We start from the raw sequence: 17,728 nt of genomic DNA, 5'->3' as shown, positions 1-17,728 counted from the left end.
GACGTGACTGTATAACGCACATAAATGACAACTGGTAACATGGAAGCAATGAATGACATGCGTGCAATGTACGGCATGGGTTACATGCCACGCTCATGGTGCGCTGGCGGGCATTTCGCAAGCTTGACATGCCGATTTTCTTTTCTTCTTTTTTTTGCTTTTCATTGCACTTTTCAAGCGACGCAATGTGCAGAAGGTCATCTACAGGTGCATGAGCGACGATAAGGGCTCGCAAAGAGAGAGTACATCAGTATTACGTACCATTTTATTGTGAAAGCAATTATATGGACAGTCCCGGCTGGAAAATCTCCGTCCCGTCGCCGTCATTTACCGTATATTTACAAGTATGTATATATATAGAAGAGCCACAAAGAAAAATGATTCAGAAATTCTTTCCGACGCGCGGAATCGAACTGGCGACCTCTCGCTTTGCAGCCCGCCGCGTTAGACGTTAGGCCACGCCAGCACCGTCTTTCAGTCTGCTAACGGCGAGCTATTTATATACAACATGTAATTCAGCATGCTTTCTTAGTGGCGACATAGATGGTGCGACGTGAGCACGTGTGGCGCGCTTTAAAGATCGTTGCCCCGCTCCTGCGAACGCCGTTGCTCTTCGCTCTTCAGGTCGCTTTCGTGCGCTTATCTCGAGGAAAGAAGGGGCGGCCGGTGGGGTGCTTCGCTTCGCTAGCTACAGCGACCGCGTTTGCGAAAGGAGCGCGCTGTTCAAACAGAAATAAGTACCAACTGTGACAATTAGTTCGCGCTCGTCTTGTGTGTACCTGTTCGTTCGTTTCGTGCGTCCTGCTTTATGTTTGAGCAGTGCGCTTCAAGTGTCGAGCTGTGACGCATTAGTACGCGCTCGTTCTGTGTGCGTTCTTTTCGTGCATCTTTTGTGCTCGAGCGACACGCTGGCAATTTCGAGCTGCTTGCCGTTCTTCGCGTTACATTGCAATTTATTGCTATCGCATTCATTGCTTCACCGTTGCGGCGAAACTGTGACATTTTGTTCCTGACTGTGCCGAACACGCAAGGTGCCCATCATCTGCTTTGTAATACATAGCAGCACGCTCGCTTGAGACGACAGGCCGTCGCGATTATCGCACTCGCAGCGCGCCATGTTGCACTGTTTTCAAACCACGCATTTCACATCCAGCGGCGAGAACACGGTGAGGCTACAGGCACAAAACGCGCACACGCGACCAACACAGCTGATCACTTGAGAAGCGGCGTTCACAAGGCCAAGCCAGCTACAATCGCGCCGCCGCAGGAACGACTCTCTCCTCGCGTTTCTTTCTTTTTTTATCTTTTTTTTCCTTCGCGCGCGCATGCGTCGCGAAGCTTCGTCCCATTTCACTTCGGTAGCGCATCGTCTGGCTTGCCTTTGAGCTGGCGGGGGCGGGCTGCAGTAGGCTGCAGCCGCCAAGGTCAAAAGGTGCTCCCTCGCTTCTTCTCGAACATATGCCGCAGCCGTTCAGAGGGTCGCGTATATCTCTTTCTCTGGGCTATCTGTGCAAGGGATTTTATTTAGTGCGCTGAAGCATGCCGCTTCTAGCCAATTCGTTATACACAAGCGTATACTGAGTGCGCGTGCGGAGCCGATTGGCCACATCGAGAGTTCGCAGGCTTTGCCATTTAGTTTCTTCGTATATTTATTTCTTTCTTTTACTTCTTTCCCCCGCACAGCTGCATACTTGCCCGCCAGCACTGAAGGCATTATGGAAAGCTTCGGAAAAAGTAGAGAAAACATGCCAGAGGAAATGAGATGGGAGTTTTTTGTTCTTGAACTCCATTCGATGAATGGGGTCAGATAGTGAATTTACCCCCTTTCTTCCACATAATTTCTTAAAGAAGTAGAAGTGAGGACGCAGAACTTTATTAAACCCACTTCACTAGACCCTAAGGGAGTACTGTCCAGATGAATGTAGTATTAGGGGGATTGTAGCCCTTAAAACGCCCAATTCGGCTAGTTTGCGTTTGCAGTGTAGGATAACAAATTCGTAGTCCCTCCTTGTATGCTTCGCGCTCGAGAGCCTTCGCCGAGTCCTAAGTAACATGCGGTCATCCCAATAAACGCCAAAAAAGAAATGAAAACAATAATGTTTCGTTTATTTCAGGAATTGAGTGTCGTATATACAGCGTTTGTTGTGGTGTCCATATCTTCTTCCGGCCGCTCAAGTTCAGCCGGGTATCCACCCAGGAAGTCGATTAGATTCCTGAAGAGGTACTTCCTGTTCACCAGACCGATGAGGAAGGCGCTCGAGTCCCGCCTGACTCGAGCGCCCAGCGAAGAACGCAGCTCGTCCACCTCCTTCGGCGTCACGAACAGGTCACCCTTGCTCCAGAAGAGGCCCATCACGTCCGTGGTTACGCGCGACAGGTTGTACTCCGGAGGCTCCCGCTAGTAGACGCAAACAACATTTGAGTGAGGCGAGCAGCAGGAAGGTCAGACGACGAAAAATGTGTCCGATAGTCACACACTAAATGAGTCATCGGTACGTGGCGACCTACCCGTGGAAGTCGTCGACCCTTGCTGATCTTCCTTGCTTAAAGGCATTGGCTCATTTATGTAGGAATAGTACGTTCAGTACGTCAACCTGGCTGGTTTTGAACACAGTTCTTTCGGCACTGCAACCTGGTGCTTTACACGTGAGGGCGCGTGCTCCTCAGTTGCCTAAGTTGGAAGGAAAACGGTTGGAGACAGACAAGTCGGAATGTGCTTGAATTACCTGTGGTTAGTTCCTGTAGCAGACGAGAATGCTCGTCTTATTAGTAAGCGTTGTCTGCAGAGTGGTGCTTACGTGAAGTACTACGAGAAAGCTAAGCTTAAGGTTCGGTTAGGCAAGCACGGTTGTTCAGAGCAATAGCTATGCAGGCGTAAGGGCATGATTTTTATGCCATGCGCTGCATATCTTTGTTCCCAAACGCGTATCCTGTCACTAAATATCCCTGTTCTGATTTGCTATATAAACTATAATTTATTGCTCGGCACTGCAACATCTCCTGATCTAATAGGACTACGTTTCAGAACGGGTATGAGGAACATATATTTAACTAAGATGAAACGTAGTTAAGAGAGGTAACGAAGCGCTATTGAAAATAAATTACTGGACAACTGAAAACCACTTAAAAATAATATTAGCAAAACTGACACAATCTTGTTTCGACCGCAGAACAAGACCATTCAAGTAGCACCCATAACATTAAATAACGCAGAAATTGAGTTCGTAGCAATAACAAAAATTTTAGGTGTCTATTTCAATGAACACATCACATGGGATGGCCACTTAAACCACCTAAATAGTAAATTATCCAATACAATAGGTGCGATGCGCCGCGTTTCTTTCGAATGCCCTACAAGCATCAATATGCTTCTGTATAACGCTCTTTTCGTGCGGGTACTTATTTATGGACTGCTAGTCTAGGGTACTACCACAAAAGAAAACATTGACAAGCTCGCAGTATTACAAAAACGTGTGGTCCGATTAGCACGCAAGGTTTCATACCTCTCACACACCAGTGATCTCTTTATAAGACACAACATTGACCCGGTAAAGTACATCTTTAACTATAACCTATGCCGCCAGTATAAATCTAGTTTAATGAAAAAAGTAGCACTCTACAAACTCTAGCAGGATTGCAGGACAGCTTAATAAAGTACAATATACGCAAACCAGAGGAAGGGCAAATTACGAAATGTCGCACTAATTACGGTAAACACATGCTTCGGCACACGCTACCAGCATTGCTAAACAGAATGAGTAAAGAGGAGCTCTTTAGCATTAGAGAAACCTGATTTAAAGAACTTCGAAGACTGCTTACTACAATATCCTTGCCATAAACTTGCTTTCAAAACGTCTTCCTCTATTTCTTTTTGTTTTCGTTGTGTTCTCAAAGTAAAAGTTTTTGAGTTTCTTTATGTTGTCTATGCAAGCGCGCTTCCTTCTTGCTTCGAAATGAGCCATGTGCAATATATTATGTGTGCTTTTGTTATTGTAGTTGTTGTTTGTAGCCACTGTTTACGCTGACGTACGTGTAGGGTAGCCAGGACACCCTCAAGCTGATTGATCACCTTTTTTCCCCTGGTCTCCCGCAGCATTATTGTTGTAAATAAATAAATAAATAAATAAGTAAATAAATAAATAAATAGTCACTGTTTCATTGAACTCAAACACTACGAACTTTTTTTTGAACGCTCACTCTCCTGTGACTGGCAAAGCTTCGGCTACCATTGCAAAATGTGAATAAATAGGAAACTTCTAGGAAATGCGATTAAAACTGAGACACTTAAGTCATGCAAACCTTTCACAAAACACTGAGACGCAGTGACTATATGCTGACATCCTAAATACTGTGTTTGGTTTAATTAAGGTAAAAAAAACATTTCGTATATTCGGCGCATTTGCGAAATAGTTTAGACTTGTTTAAGAATATTTGCTTGACAGCAAATTAAATAACATTTCTTTTGCAATTGTGTACAGTTATTCGTTTGCTTATGTCGTAATTGTGCGCACAACAGTTTCTTGAGTTACGGTTCAAAGCACTCTCTCCGCGAACTGTTAATTTGTAGTGCACATCACAAACACTATACGTCAATGTAAGATACTAAGCAGGGGGCGTTATCGTCAGGCAAGGGGGAGCGCGAGAGGGCGTCGGCGTCAGCATGCTGGCGTCTGTTGCTGTACAGCATGCGGATGTCGTAGTCTTGCAAGCGAAGTGCCCAGCGGGCGAGACGGCCTCAGGGATACTTCAATGACGACAGCCAGCAAAGTGCGTTATGGTCCGTGGCAACATGAAATGGACAACCATAGAAATAAGGTCAGAACTTTGTAAGGGCCCAGATGATCGCCAGGCACTTTTTCACACAGTCCTACGAAACTTTTCACACTCACATTTACGACGCTCTTTTTGGCACAGTCCCACGAAACTGCGCAGTTTTTTGGTGGACGTAGGTTTAGGAAATTCGGACACGGCCCCAAGTTTCGCCGCATCGGAAAGAATTCCGTCCTTGGACACGACGTCGCCTGGGATTGTGAGCTGCCGTGCTGCAAATCGGCACTTCGTCAGATTCAGCCGGAGGCCGGCATTGCTTAAACGTGTCAAAACATGCATCAGACGTTGGAGATGCGTGAAAAAGTCCGGGGTGAAAACGACGACGTCGTCCTGGTAACACAAGCACGTCTGCCATTTGAAGTTGCACGAAACGGTGCCATCATGACTTCGAAGGTCGCGGGCGCATTACACAGACCAAACAGCATGACGTTGAACTCGTACAAGCCGTCGGGCATGCCAAAGGCTGTCTTCGGTCGAGTGTCATCAGCCATGTGTATTGCCAGTACCCCGAGCGCAAATCGATACATGAAAAGAATTCGGCTCCTTGGAGGATGTCAATCGCGTCGCCTATTCGCGGCACTACATAAACATCCTTGCGGACGATCTTGTTGAGCCCAAATAGGAGGGACCAAATATATCAGCGGGTGTCCAATCAGACGTGGAAACAGCACTGATGGTACGGGAACTGGCACAGTGCGAGTCATCGGGTGCGTCCGCAACTTGTGCGTCTTCGACGGGTTCCACTTTGCCGAGACATTCCCCTCGAAGCAACGTAACAATGTACGGGTATGGGTTGGTAACAAAAATATCGGTGCTGCCCTGAGTGACTTGCACGGTCGCGAAAGGTACCAGCAACCCTTACATAGTGAAAACGCGGTCAGAGGGCGAAAGGAGTGGAATGGTGTCAGAAAGACGGGCGCGGTAGACAGACACAGCCGTTGACGAGTTAGGAGGATCTTTCGTATCGTCTTTGACGAGGATCTTTCTCAATGCTAATGGAATTTCTGCCAGCGTCAAATGTGAGAACGGTGAGAGTTCGACTTTGGCTGGTGCGCAATGAATTACGGCGTCATGGCGGCGGAGAAAATCCCATCGCAAGATGACGCCGTGAGAGCATGCAGCAATTATGATGAACTAGACGTCGTACACAACATTATGAATGACGACGCGAGCAGTGCATCCTGCTGTAGTATGAATAGTCTGGGATGTGGCGGCCCGCAGCGACATCCCAGAAAGTGGCGTGGTCTGTTTTCGGAGTAAGCAGCAACGTTTTGCGTCCAGAACGAATACGAGGGGCTCCAGTGTTGATAAGGGCAGATGAGAGAACACCGTCCACAAACACTTCTATTACCTTCGATAGGCTTCGCTGAGGGCTTTCACAGGTCGATAGCGTCGCAGCCCTTGCCTCCTGGACTGCGACAACTACTTTTTCTGCTCTCGTGCGACCGAACGTGTCCGCATCGGTGACAGTGAGCGACGTCATGGAGAAAGAGAGTGGCGAGTAGATGGAGCTGGGCGTGACGTCAGTGAGAAGGGCGGAGGTGGGTCACAGAATGCACGGGTGGACTGACTAGTGTCAGGTGACGCAACTCGAGGCGGCTGCACGCGATGGCACTAACATGCGACGTGACCAGCGTAACCGTGTGCAAACCAGATGAGCCGGTTGTTGGGAGTGCACCATCGGTTCGCTGTGGCAGGAACCACCCATGTCGCAGGACTCGATTGACGGGGCGTCTACTGAAATGACTGCATGGTGGGCTGCTGTCGGGGCCTAGGGATGACGTCAGCATACGTACCCGGCGCACCCGCTTCGGTGTAACACAGTGAGGTAGCTGCAGGAAATCCTTCGGACGTCCTGGCGAAGACTTCAGCGTAACTCTGGGGCATGGTGTAAGTCAGGGCTGGGCAGTATCGCGATACAAGAGTATCGCGATAGTATTTCAGGGATACTTTTGAGTATCTGCATTTCTGTATCGAGATACATTTGAAAAATGTATTTGTATCTCCGTAGTGAAATACATTTACGATGTATCGCATATATCGCGATACTATGCTGGGCATGGGTATCTCGTTACATTGTTTTTTGTGTCGGAAATGAGTTGAGGCGTCTTTCCAATGGGGGAATGGCGTTTCTTTTTTCTTTTTTGTGCTAAGACAAGCAAAGGCGCGCCGCCGGTGGCCGACAGATAGGGCGACGATGGTTTCCGCTCAAGCACAGAATGGTCCATGTGGTAAAGCGCGCGACGCCGCAGACGGCAGAATCGCGGGGGCAGTGTTGTCGGCCTCTACCGACGAAAGTCGCTGTCTCTCAAGGTCAGTGCAGCATGCCTAATTTTTTTCAGGTCGCAAGCTATTACTTCGCGACCCCCCGCGCGGATACCGCCTTGGAACAGGCTTTGCAATGCTTCGCGTGCATTCAGTTCTCAAAGCGGCGGCACTTCCAAAAGCAGTTCCCGTAGTCGCGCGGAAGGGACTAGAAGATGGCTATCTTTGACGCGCTTCAGGGTGCATGCCTAATTGATTACATGCGTGAAACGGTCTTTTGTGGTAGCAGGCTCCCCCACCGCCGAAGCCGCCTGATGCGGCTTTCTGAAATGGGTGCTGGTAGCGTCGGTGGTGGTGACAGCTTCATTGAAGCCGACAGGGTCAGACGCCTTAGGATTCCGAAGATGGGGGCCGACTTCGGATTCTGAACAGTCAGAACAACCCAAGTGAGGGCGGAAGCGTTTCGATATCTAGATAACCCGAGAAGAGATATCGCCACGCTGCAGGGCAATCCGGCTATGAAGGCGATATTTATTCACTATAAAACGAATTTGTGCTCGCCTTCAGAGGTAGACAGACTTTTTTTCTTTCGTGAGTCTTGTGCTGAGGCTGAACCGACGCTGTTAGAAGACAGCCTATTTGAGATGCTCACACAGCAACCTTCTCAGCAAAGCAGATCTTATGTGCAAAGTAAATGCATACTTTTTCTCAATTCACTGGTGTTCATTAGTGACTCGAGTGATTTGCTTAAAGTGTGCTATTTATAGCATAGCTTAGTTTGTTCGCCAAGTATGTCGATTTCGGTGTCCAACCCTTGTTACTGTTTCTGTGAAATAGTGTATTTTTATTGCAATTGATACTTGTAATTATGTCATTATTGCTAATTATGTACTTTGTCCACCCCTCTCCTGCAATGTCTTGATGGCGTTGAGGGTACTGTAATAAATAAATGAACTGAACGTTTCGATGCACTGTAACTTTAATTACAACATTATGCTGCACTAATAAGTGTCTTTGCGCAGTATGAGCATCCTTCAAATAAAAAAGTATTCCAGTATTTGTATCGCTGTAACTGTATTCCGGAATACTTTTTTCGTCTTATTGCAAAAGTATCTCCGAAATATCCCGTTACGTTAAAAGCAAATGTGTCACATTATTTGTATTTTAGGCTGCCAGTTCATGTATTTCGATATCTCTATTCCGGAATACTTTTCTGAGTATCTCTGCCCAGCCCTGGTGTAAGTATAACTTAGGCGCTGACACTGGCCGCTCCGCTTGAGGAGAGGGCGCGGCCAGATTGTGTTCGCCGACGACCTTGAGCGTCCAGTAGTTTTCGCGGCGCGCGTTGAGATGGCGCTACAGAATGGGGTCTCAGGGGCTCGCGCGGCGCTCATTCTGAAATTCGCACGCGAAGAAAGATATTCCTGAAAGCTTTGTGTGCATGGCGTTCTGTGATTTATAAGTGCGTTACCCTGTGCCTGTGAGCCCTGTCAGTCCATTTGTTTTGCTGATTCGTGTGTTGTGATTGAGTGCACGTATACCTCGACACTGTGTATGATGCTGAGTACCCTTTAGCGGCCTTGTCGCTGGCTGCGCCACGAAATGGGCAAGAAATGTTTTGTCCCGAATTGCAAGACTTGTACGGAGCGTGTGTCGCTCCGTACAAGTTCATATATTCACATCTATGTACATAAGTATATCGAGCGTAACAAACAAGCGAGGCTCCGCAGCAATAACCTACTACGCGCGGATCGGCGCCTTTCCCCAATGAGCCCCCGTGTGTTTGCCAAACCTGTCGCAGCCAAAAGGAAACCGCCAAGGCAGCGAACACAATCTGGACGCAGTGCCGGCAGCACAGTCATCACCTAACTTACTCTTACACCGTGCTCTCGGGCGCAGGAGCCAGAGGTTCCTGGTGGCACTCAGGCATGACCTCCGTAATTTCCTGCTTAATCGCACGGTGGAGGGCAGGAAGAAAGGTAGTCGACGACTGTTGAATGTGCGGCGTGTGGCCAAAGGAAAGCAGAGAAAACTGGCGCGCGATTTCCTCGCGCACGAATGACTTGACTTTTGCCAGCAACGTGGCCTGGTCACATATGGCCGCCAAGCTAGCAAGCTCTGCGTCGCGTGATGAAGAGCGGTGGGTCATCGAACGCTGCCGGCGGAGCTCCTCGTAGCTCTTGCACAGCGTTATGGCCTCCGCCACTGTGTGTGGTGTTTTTGGTGAGCAGCACGGTGAAGGCATCGTCGTCAATGCATTTCATTACGTTCCGGATCTTGAGAGACTCAGACATGGTGCCGTTGGCTTTCTTACACAACTCGAGGACGTCTTAAATATAACTTGTGAAAGATTCACTGGCGTGCTCAGCTCGTTCGCGTTAGCGCTGTTCTGCTTGCAGCTTACTAACTGCAGGGCGGCCAAAAAAGTTGATGCCGGCGGTCGTGAAATCTGACGAAGTCGCAAAATTGGAAGCGTGGTTGTTGTACCACAAGCTTGCTACTCCCGCGAGGTAGAATACCAAGTTGCTCAACTTGCCTGCTTCGTCCCATTTGTTGGGTACGCTCACGCACTCGTAAATTGAGAGTTAGTCCTCCACGTCGGTGCCATCGGCGCCAGTGAAGAATGGTGGATCGCGAAAGCGTGGGACACCGGGACATGTGGTCGGTGTGTGAGGAGGCGTTTGCTGGCCGGCGTCTTGAAGCATGGTAGATGGCAGGGTACGGGATCGAAGCTCCAAAGGCATCGAATGCGAGCCCCGCACCTCCACAAATTTGTGAAGGTGTTTATTTACCGGCACTCATCGATAATACGTAATGGCGACAGTCACGGCAAAGCACGGGCTCTAAGCGCGAGCGGCGTCCTTTCAGGAGAAGCCAAAGAGGACGACCAGCTAAAAGGCGCTCGACAGCGCAACCAATTACTTGGTTGCGCGCGCGCGAGCTGGGCTTGAGGAGGGCTTCTTGTGGGTGAGGAGGGTTTTTGGAACGCCACCAGCTATACAGGTCAGTCAATATAGACTTCGCTCTTTTACCAAGAGCGCTATGATGTAGGTTGTTTGCGCATCAATCTGTATTATTGAAACGCGAATGGATGAGGGTTAAGTGTTGAAGGACTTTTTTCATTTCTGCTTTCGCCAGCTCATCTAATGTCGGCCTGCCGTTACACGATTTGCTTTTCAGCTTTTGATGAGTGAGGCCTGTGTTCTTATGTTATTAGCAACCTAGTTTTATTCTGAATGAATTCGTTGGTATAAGTGCCTAAAATAAATTATAGATTATGGATATAGATGCATTTCACATAAGCACTGTATCTTGAACAACAAAGAAAGAGAGAGATACAAATGAGGGAAAGACGGGGTGCTTGAATGGTCTCTAGAGCAGGGACCATTCATATCTGTAGCTGTCGCACATCCAAAAGTCTGGTGTTGTTTGTCAAATGAAAATAGGGGGACCCAAGGATCGATAAATTCTTCTGTCGCGGTTAGCGCACACGAGTGAAGTCATTCAAATCATTATGCCTCTGTAGCGTGGCTTGTGAGGACTTGATGATCGCCCTTTTTTCCGAATGATTATGGGAACCTCTCGTCACAGTTGAAAAGGCCATATGAGCCCATCTCCAGCACTTGAATCCTGCTGACTAAAGTACTCGTCTGCAGTTGCGCTACATCATGCATGTGCAGTTCAGGTCAAATGGAACGCGAACACGAAATACTGTGCATAATAGGCTTACCGAGTCATATTTCGAGAGGACTATTTCAGACCGCTAAACGTATAGTTTCCAAGAATGTTTGTAACTGCCTTGTAGTTTTTCGCAAACTCGTCTATAATGCGAGAATGGCGCTACTGCTTACGCTTGTGATGCTCTCACATTATTCCAAACATGACAGGAGTTCAGGACAAGACAGAGGCTTGGAGAGATCACTACTTTTTAACATGAGGAAGGGGGGAGAAACAGAGGTCAGACGTGCATGGCATGCATCGGACTCTGAGTTTAAAAAACCAGCCAAGACGAAGTGACGGATAACCCTTCGCGGTTTCACCAACCTTATCCACGTTAAGCCACTGAATTTGGGAGAATTTTTTTTCACAGCGGAGCTATTATGCCTTTCGTTATGCCGTTACGTCTTCACATATACGATCATCATGATGATTGGCCTCTACCTTTCTAGGGCGGGCAGAGCAGCAACTCGGCCCGCGTGCTCTCTTCGTCCTCTTCTTCGTCTTCTAGTTCGCTCGCCGAAGACATGTGCGCCTCTCGCACTGCGCTGATTTGTCGGGTGTGGGATGCAATAACTCGGATGGACAATAGCACGATTACATAGAGAGAGAAGGAAAGTGGTAGAGAGAAATAGAAAAATTCTTGGCGATAGCATTTGCTCATGAAGCGGAATACGAACCCCCGTAGTGACGATCCTTAGGCGAGCCTCATAACGAAACGGCTATCCAGGCATGCTAGCTGAGCAAAGCAGCCTTTTATAGTACAGTATAGTATAGCAAAGGATGCGAAAGGGAATGGCGGGTGAAGGGAGAGAGATGTGAGCGTGAGGAGGGGAGGGAGAAATGTGTAACATAGAAAGAAAGAGAGAAACAGAGAGAAAGAGGACAAGAACATCAAGAGAAAGAAAGACTGAAAGAAAGAGAATCGATGAAAGAGAGAGAAAGATATCGACAGTCTGAAAAGCGAAGCAGTGTCGAAAAGAGCCGGCCTGTTGTACTACCGTATGTGCACGATCTATCCCCAAGTTAAAAAGAGATTGGACAGGCCGCCAGCATTCAGGTGTTTTTTTCTGCGCCGGCAAAATTGCCGAGACTATGCAAGCCTCGTAAATACACCTCGTAAATACTATGCCCCTTGCACTGTAGCGCACAGGTCACGCTACGTCCCATGCGCAGTGGGAGTCGTCTACTCGATCCCACTGACGTGTGCGAAGGCTTATGTCGGTCAAACCGGCAGGTGCGTAAACGACCGCCTGCGAGAGCACCGAAATAATGTGCATAATGTGATACAAGGGCACCTTGGCATCCACTGCCGGGACTGTGGTTGCACTCCCCTCTTCGATCGAAGCGCGATAAAGGCAAACCACAGGGATTAGTTTACCCGCGAGGTCATCGAAGCAGAAATAATTCACCCCACTCACTAGGTGAAAACCAGTGCTGGGCAGTATCGAAGATACATGTATCTTAGATATTATCTTAGATACTCCTTAGGTATCTTGTCTCGGTATCGCGATACGTCTCGAAAGACGAGTATCTGTATCTGTATTTCCGATACATTCGATAATGTGTCGTGTATCTTAAGATACACGATACTTCTATCGCATCCCAACCGTGCGAAACAATAATTGCTGGCCAAGCTCCGCTTCTCAAGCTGGTACTGGTGCCACTAAGCCATCTGAATAAGTGTAAAGGCAGGGATGTTATTTTATTTTGACGCCAGAGTCAACCTGTGAGGGTAGAGGATCAGGAGGACAAGCACGCGGACGTCTACGCCCAGCCCACGTACCTTTTGTTTTTCAGATTTCTTTTTTTTTAGTTGCGCCACTGCCGCGACACTTGCTCTTAGCCACTGTCCTGCGCCGCGTACTCTACTGCGTGCGGCGTTTATCGCGCAAATTCTCATGTTGTTACAGTGTCGTTATTGAAGTTTCTCTTGTGTCTTTCTCCGTAACGAAATCTGATGCGTGCAAGAATGGGGCTGCTTTGCGCCGCGTGGATTTTACATATCAGCGATTTGAAGGATCTCGTGGATGTAAATTTGACTTGCATGCAATGAATTAACTTATTTGCAAATAAGACTCTAACTTTAGCACCGCTGGTACCGATGCTAAATCAAATAGAGCAAGCGTTTACCTAACACAAAATATCTTGGCGTACCGTATTCTTCACTTCCGTCTACATTTATTCAGAGAATTTATGAAATCATAATTTTATTATTAGCACAAGTGCTTTCTTAGCTGTCGTTTTGCATCACATACATTACCAAGGTCTCTGCACTGGTTTTCCGGTTTGTGGTCACTGCAGTATGTCTTTTGTAACGCGCTCCCAAAATAAGATCTCTGCTTTATTCTTCTGTCTGCTTTATTTCTACTACTGTTTACACATTCACACGTTCCCTAGGCGATTTCGAAATCTAGTATATTATTATGTGGGCGTGCCTTGAGTATACAGTACAAAATATTCTGCTTACAGCTTAAGAAAACAGCAAAATTGAGTTTGCATTATAATAATGAAAATCATTAGGAGCCATGTTAAAGATGTTAAGAAGGGGATTGGAGAACGTTGTTTTACGGAATGCTCCGTTTTACTAATGAGTGTACCAATGAGCCGTTTCAGGCAATTTTCCATAGGCACTGAATTTTCTATTGTCTCAACAGGTAAGTTGACGATACTTCATGCTCATAGCTATTAAGGGCGCCGTCTGTACTGTGTTTCTGTACTCATTCAATGTGAATGTTTAATACGCAACCACCTCTCTATTTTACCTATATTTTTTCCTGCTTTCGGCCTTTTTAAATATTTTTCGTATTACGAATCGCCGCGTAATGGGAGCTATAAGCGGCAATAGCGTGAATAGCGTCGGTGTCCTGCTACGCTTTGCGCAACTATACAATACGTCTGAAACATTTCTGTGTTGCACATGTTTTCTCGTTGAAGAAAATTATTGCACGTTAGTGAGTATATCAACAAAGAATCCCTTACGCCGGCAGCTAAGTAGAACATGGAAATTCATTGCAGTTTTACGTCATCTACGTATATACCAGGGGTCTCAAACTCGGCTTATAGCCGGCGGGCCGCAGTCGCGAAATTTAGCCCAAAGGGCCGGGACAGTGAAAATGGTGGGGTTGGAGAGAGTTTGAACAAAATGACGTTGCCATTTCAAAGGAAGAATTTCCCATATCTCATATATAGGTCATTTCTGAAGGGAATTTGGAATCAGGATTCGAGAAACATCGATACCGATGTGCACAACGAGTGAAACCTTGGACGCTGACTGAAATATAGAGTTTTTGTCCCACGGTTCTCTTTCAGCACATGGTGACCACATGTTCTTCTCGAAAGAAAGACTTGAGACCAGTCATGTCTGTGTAGCACACGAATATACTTTTTCAGAAAATAATAACAAATGGGACGGGGACGGTCATGTGTGCCGGCAGCCGGGCCTGTAGCGAACGGTCTCAAACCCCGTATACACCATGCGTCCCCCCCTCATCTTAAACAAAAAAAATGTCGCTACCAGCGTTGTTGCTGCTGTACACCTGTCCGGATATACAATATTTTGCAAACTGTCTTTTACGGACAAGGTAAAAGTCCACACCGGTATTTGCGCCGTCGTGCGAAGGCAAGCTGAGCAACGACTCCCATCAATTGCACAAACGACAAGCAAGAACCACTGTCAGCGAAGTGTATAAACAGTTGTCGTGTGAAGAAGCTGAAACAATCCCCATTAAGTTGTTTTGAAAGGAAACTTATGTACTTTGAAAAAGAAGGGCAAAACTTTTGCGATACTAATAGACATTTCATTCAAGTGAAACAAAATAGGTCACAGTTGAGAAATTTTCAAGCAGACATTTTGGTGTGTAGGCGTTTGCTTCTACATTATATGGATCTATAATAAGAAATTTGAAAATGTATCGAAGTATCTTAAGATACCATTATCAAGTATCGTATCGGGTACAATTATTGCGGCAGTATCTTGTATCTGTATCTCAAATACTTCTTGCTTGAGTATCTTGTATCGTATCGCGATACAGTTTCAAAGTATCTTTGCCCAGCCCTGGTGAAAACTGCGAAAGCTCCCCATCAGTAGCATTAGGACACAACGTGAATACTTGGACCTGTTCCACGTGCTTTGATTACAGTCACTTTGAGTAGGATGGTATGTTCGCATTTTACCTTCCTTTTCCACATATATATGTTTTTTTCACTTAGCGAAATAAGGTCAATTGGAAGTCAGTGCTCTTTCTGTCTACTAAGTCCAATTTTCCTATGTTCGCGAGCTGCTAAAAACCTGCCAGTATGAGATGAAGTAAGAAAGAGTAAAAAAAAGAAAAACAGAGGCCATTCAGCGGCGCACTTTCCACATGCTTGCCACCACAAGTGCGAAGCTGCGTTAATTTTTTAAGACGTTAGCCAAATTGACTACACTCCGTTTGGGGAGTCTTGACGTTAAAGAGACACGTTAACTCCCTTGTGGGTCACACAACCCTTCGAAGAGAGTATAGCGATCTCCAAAGAGAGTTGACAGGCCTCTTGAAAGAGTCATATACGTGGCAATTCAAGACTCCCCGAAAGAGTGAAAAGACTATTTTTTTATCTTTCTAGGGTGTAGCACACCTCGCACGCATATTCCATGAGCGTGGAATAAGAGCATCATTTGCAAGCTATCGCTTAAAAAACTTTCATAGAAGGTACGTCCTTATAAGAACTTCTTGTTTGATTTCCTTGCTTTATTCGCTAAAAGTCATCGTCCTTTGCATGGCAACAACAAAAATGCTGTCTTCAGGACGTTCCGCACTTCACTTCTTCCGGAAGCCGATACCATCATTTCCTCCCACGAATCCTCCTAAGCAGGCGGCTTCATACGGGACCATGACGATCACAGCTGTAAAACAGAGACGAAAAGGTTCGCTCATAATTACGATACACCGTAAGGCGAAACATGAGCTTAGCTGTTGATGTGTTTCGATTTCGCAATATATGATAAAAAAAACATGGTTGATCCCTCCGTCATAGGAATTGGAATAACACGAAAGTAAACCATCGCCTTAAAGAAATAACTAAATGTTTACTGTACATTGATATAAGAGAGTTGGCACAATGTATATGATGCCTGGCAGCTAATGGCACCGTTTAACGTGTATGCACCCACTTTGGGGATTGGTGGTACATCTCCATCCCGACGACTAACGTCCATGCTAAATGATTAAACAAACCCTTGCGGTAGCTGTAGTAGTTAACGGTGAAAGCGTAATCAGAGAACGAGGTGTGATAGCCAGAAGCGCGTTGCATGTTGGACGCAGAACTTGGTCGCCATCCCGCAGCATGTTAAAATGTGATTGAACACCACAGCCGGACTAGAGGGAAACGCAAAGCGCGTCGTGCCGCCCCGATAGCCCGGCCGCGGCTTTTCGCGAGGCGAGCGCATGAGCGGGGAACGTGTGTTACACCCAGGTGTGGCAGGCGCGCGTCGCAGAGCTATTTTTGGTTTGGATTAGCGTGATGCTATCATCCTTGGATGCTATGAGCGAGGCCGACGCTTTTACGACGCTAGAGCCAATGTCGCCACGTCGCGGTGTGTTAAGGTATTGACACAATTGAACTTGTATTGAAAACGCGCCGAATGGGACGGGCGTGTAACGCGTTGCAGATGCTAATCGCGGAGGCCATAGTAATGACGAATTACTTTACCTTACCGCTCCCAGAGGGCAACCGCACCACGCCGACCGGGACTTAATAGATGTAAAAGGCGCGTTTGTAATGCCTCTGGAGTCTGTGACCGTGTCGCAGTGGATAGCGTGCCCGGCATCTGTTGTTGCGGACCGAGCGGTCGTGGGCTCGATGCCCGGTGACGGAACCTTTTTAGGGGCGAAGCTCCTTAAGGCGGCACCCGTTCGTCCCTCGTCGTGCTCGTAGTAGTGAGTAACAAGTCTTACCCTTTGACCTCCAAGGTGGTGCCGGTGGGAGATTTCTCCTGTGCGTTGTTGAACAATAAAAAATTCGCAGCGTGCGCGTTAACTAAAAGCCGAATTCTTCTGTCTCTGTAGAAGTGTAAGTGTTAGCTAAAAGCCGACTTCTTCTGTCTCTCATTCCCATTAGCAGCCATTGTTTACCTCCAAGGTAGTGCCTGGTGAGATTTCTCCTGTGCGTGATTAAACAATAAAAATTTTGTTCAAAACGCCGTTGATTGATGAAATAAACCAACGAAAGACGTCAGATGTTTTGTAAAAACAAAACGAAAGAACGCCAGATGTTTCTAAAGCAAAACGAAAAAGACGCCAGCTGCTTAACGAAAGACGCAAGGTGTTTTCTAAAGCAATGGTTTTCTAAACAATGAAAATTCACAGCGTACATGTAAAATTAAAGTGAGCTGCAAGTCGTCATAACTCATCAAACCTTTAGTATAAACGCGCCCGATCTCACGTCGGTGATGATGTACTGGGCAGAATTCACGGAAGATTCACGGTTTACCGATGAACCTCCGCAGCTTTTTTCTTTGCCATCTGATCGTGTACCTTTCTTCGACGCCCTTTCCGTGACGGAAATACATCACTGAAGTCTTGGTGGACACCGGCATAAAACATTTTCGTGTTAAAAGAATTTCAAAGAGACGTGCATGTACATTCTACGGCGGCGATGATTAGCTTCTTCGGAAGTGCCAACGGCAGGGTACTGCTGGGCGCGGCGCATAGCTGCTGCTTCGGCGGTGAGAACCTCTGGATTCTAGCTTCAGCGTCGATGCGCCTCTGCTAGAGCAGCCCGCTGAGCAGCAGCGGCACTGCCACCGGTTGCGTCAAGCATCTTTCACAACGAACTGGCTGAGGCTCTTTTGTACTACGATTAGGATAACGCTGTGACTATTGTGACTACATTGTGGGCGCGGCGCATTGCATTGATGCGTGGGCGCGTTTTACAG

This window comes from Rhipicephalus sanguineus, chromosome 6 (assembly GCF_013339695.2).
Source record: "Rhipicephalus sanguineus isolate Rsan-2018 chromosome 6, BIME_Rsan_1.4, whole genome shotgun sequence".
Lineage (NCBI taxonomy): Eukaryota > Metazoa > Arthropoda > Arachnida > Ixodida > Ixodidae > Rhipicephalus > Rhipicephalus sanguineus.
The sequence above is the reverse complement of the archived record's forward strand: the minus strand, read 5'-3'. Positions refer to the sequence as shown.